Source organism: Arachis hypogaea, chromosome 16 (genome assembly GCF_003086295.3).
Source record: "Arachis hypogaea cultivar Tifrunner chromosome 16, arahy.Tifrunner.gnm2.J5K5, whole genome shotgun sequence".
Classification (NCBI taxonomy): domain Eukaryota; kingdom Viridiplantae; phylum Streptophyta; class Magnoliopsida; order Fabales; family Fabaceae; genus Arachis; species Arachis hypogaea.
Window position 1 is genome coordinate 82,365,994 of NC_092051.1, and position 3,200 is coordinate 82,369,193.

Genomic DNA, 3,200 nt, shown 5'->3' on the forward strand with positions numbered 1-3,200 from the left:
GTCTTGATGGACCTTTGAGATGAATCTCTCCATCTCCCATGACTCAGAGGTGGAAGCAATTGCCTTCCCTTTCCTCTTTCTTGAGGTTTCTCTGGCCTTAGGTGCCATTAATGGTTATGGAAAAACAAAAAGCTATGCTTTTACCACACCAAAGTTAAAATGTTTGCTCGTCCCCGAGCAAAAGTAGAAAGAAAGAAGGAGAAGAAGAAGAAAAATGGAGAAGAGGAAGAGAGGTGTGTATTTGGCTAAGGGGAAGAAGAGAGGGTTGTGTTGTGTGAAAATGAAGAAGGAATGAAGGGTTTATATAAGAGTGGGGGGAGTTTAGGGTTCGGCCATTAGGGTTGGGTTTGGGAGGGAAAAGAGTTTGAATTTTGGAGGTAGGTGGGGTTTTTGGGGAAGAGAGGATAGATCTGAGTGGTGAAGAGGTGATGGGGAAGACTGATTGAGGTGATTGGTGAGGGGTATTTGTGGAAGAGAGTTATGAAAAGGTGTGAAGAGGAGAGAAGAAAATGTGGGGATCCTGTGGGGCCCACAGATCCTGATGGATCCTGTGGGGTCCACAGATCCAGTGGGATCAAGGACTTAACATCCCTGCTCCAATTAGGCATGTAAAACGCCCTTTGCATGCATGTCTGGCGTTGAACGCCAGCTTGCCGCTTGTTTTTGGCGTTAAATGCCCAAATGTAGCCTGTTTCTGGCATTTAACGCCACTTCCATGCTCTGTTCTGGCGTTTAACGCCAGTCTAGTGCTTGTTTCTAGCGTTTAACTCCAGCTTGATGCTTCTTTCTGGCGTTAAACGCCAGTTTGATGCTTCTTACTGGCGTTTAAACGCCAGTAAGTTCTTCCTCCAGGGTGAGCTGTATTTCATTCTGTTTTTGATTTTTCAGTAGTTTTTGTGACTCTACATGATCATCAACCTAAAAAAAACATAAAATAACAATAAAATAAAATAGATATAATTAAATAACATTGGGTTGCCTCCCAACAAGCGCTTCTTTAATGTCAATAGCTTGATAGTGAGCTCTCATGGAGCCTCACAGATATTCAGAGCATTGTTGGAACCTCCCAACACCAAACTTAGAGTTTGAATGTGGGGGTTCAACACCAAACTTAGAGTTTGGTTGTGGCCTCCCAACACCAAACTTAGAGTTTGACTGTGGGGGCTTTGGTTGACTCTGCAGTGAGAGAAGCTTTTCATGCTTCCTCTCCATGGTTACAGAAGGAGATCCTTGAGTTTTAAACACACGGTTGTCCTCATTCAGTTGGAGGACCAACTCTCCTCTGTCCACATCAATCACAGCTCTTGTTGTGGCTAGGAAGGGTCTTCCAAGGATGATAGATTCATCTTCTTCCTTCCCAGTGTCTAGGATTATGAAATCTGCAGGGATGTAAAGGCCCTCAACCTTTACTAGCACGTCCTCTATTAGTCCATAAGCCTATTTTCTTGAGTTGTCTGCCATCTCTAATGAGATTCTGGCCGCTTGCACCTCAAAGATCCCAAGTTTCTCCATTACAGAGAGTGGCATTAAGTTTATTCCTGACCCCAGGTCACACAGAGCCTTCTCAAAGGTCATAATGCCTATGTTACAGGGAATTAGGAATTTACCAGGATCCTGTTTCTTTTGAGGTAGAGTTTGCTGAACCAAGGCATTTAGTTCCTTGATGAGTAATGGAGGTTCATCCTCCCAGGTCTCATTACCAAATAATTTGGCATTCAGCTTCATGATTGCTCCTAAATATTGAGCAACTTGCTCTTCAGCAATGTCTTCATCTTCTTCAGAAGATGAATAGTCGTCAGAGATCATGAATGGTAAAAAGAGGTTCAATGAAATCTCTATGGTCTCTTGATGAGCCTCAGATTCCTCTGGTTCCTCAAAGGGAAACCCCTTATTGGTCAGTGAATGTCCCAGGAGGTCTTCCTCACTAGGATTCACGTCCTCCTCCTCCTCTTTGGGTTCGGCCACACCAAACAAGGTAATGGCCTTGCACTCTCTTTTTGGATTCTCTTTTGTATTGCTTGGGAAAGTACTAGGAGGAGTTTCAGTGAACCTTTCACTCAGCTGGCCTACTTGTGCCTCCAAATTTTTAATGGAGGACCTTGTTTCATTCATGAAACTTAAAGTGGCCTTAGATAGATCAGAGACTATATTTGCTAAGCTAGATGGATTCTGCTCAGAATTCTCTGTCTATTGCTGAGTGGATGATGGAAAAGGTTTGCTATTGCTAAACCTGTTTCTTCCACCATTATTAAAGCCTTGTTGAGGCTTTTGTTGATCCTTCCATGAGAAATTTGGATGATTTCTCCATGAGGGATTATAGGTATTTCCATAGGGTTACCCCATGTAATTCACCTCTGCTATTGCAGGATTCTCAGGATCATAAGCTTCTTCTTCAGAAGATGCCTCTTGAGTACTATTGGATGCAGCTTCCAATCCATTCAGACTCTAAGAAATCATATTGACTTGTTGAGTCAATATTTTATTCTGAGCCAATATGGCATTTAGAGTATCAATTTCAAGAACTCCCTTCCTCAGAGGCGTCCCATTACTCACAGGATTCCTTTCAGAAGTGTACATGAACTCGTTATTTGCAACCATGTCAATGAGTTCTTGAGCTTCTGCAGGTGTTTTCTTTAGGTGAATGGATCCACCTGCAGAATGGTCCAATGACATCTTTGATAATTCAGACAGACCATCATAAAATATATCCAGGATGGTCCATTCTGAAAGCATGTCAGAAGGACACTTTTTGGTCAGTTGCTTATATCTCTCCCAAGTTTCATAGAGGGATTCACCTTCTTTCTGTTTGAAGGTTTGAACATCCACTCTAAGCTTGCTAAGCTTTTGATGAGGAAAGAACTTGGCTAAGAAAGTCTTGACCAGCTTATCCCAAGAGTCCAGGCTATCCTTAGGTTGAGAGTCCAACCATATTCTAGCTTTGTCTCTTACAGCAAACGGGAAAAGCATAAGCCTGTAGACCTCGGAGTCAACCCCATTGGTCTTAACAGTATCACAGATCTGTAAGAATTCAGTTAAGAACTGAAAAGGATCTTCTTATGGAATTCCATGAAACTTGCAGTTCTGTTGCATCAGAGAAACTAATTGAGGCTTTAGCTCAAAATTGTTTGCTCCAATGGCAGGGATTGAGATGCTTCTTCCATGTAAATTAGAATTTGGTGCCGTAAAGTCACCAAGCATCT

General features: G+C 42.5%; 1 non-coding gene across 1 annotated transcript; it reads left to right on the plus strand.

Annotated features, from left to right (window-relative positions):
* The first annotated feature begins 2,727 nt into the window (after positions 1-2,727).
* On the plus strand, positions 2,728-2,835 carry LOC112761946 (small nucleolar RNA R71). Its single transcript, XR_003182313.1, has one exon. It is a non-coding gene; the product is annotated as a small nucleolar RNA R71 (small nucleolar RNA).
* The last annotated feature ends 365 nt before the right edge of the window (positions 2,836-3,200 follow it).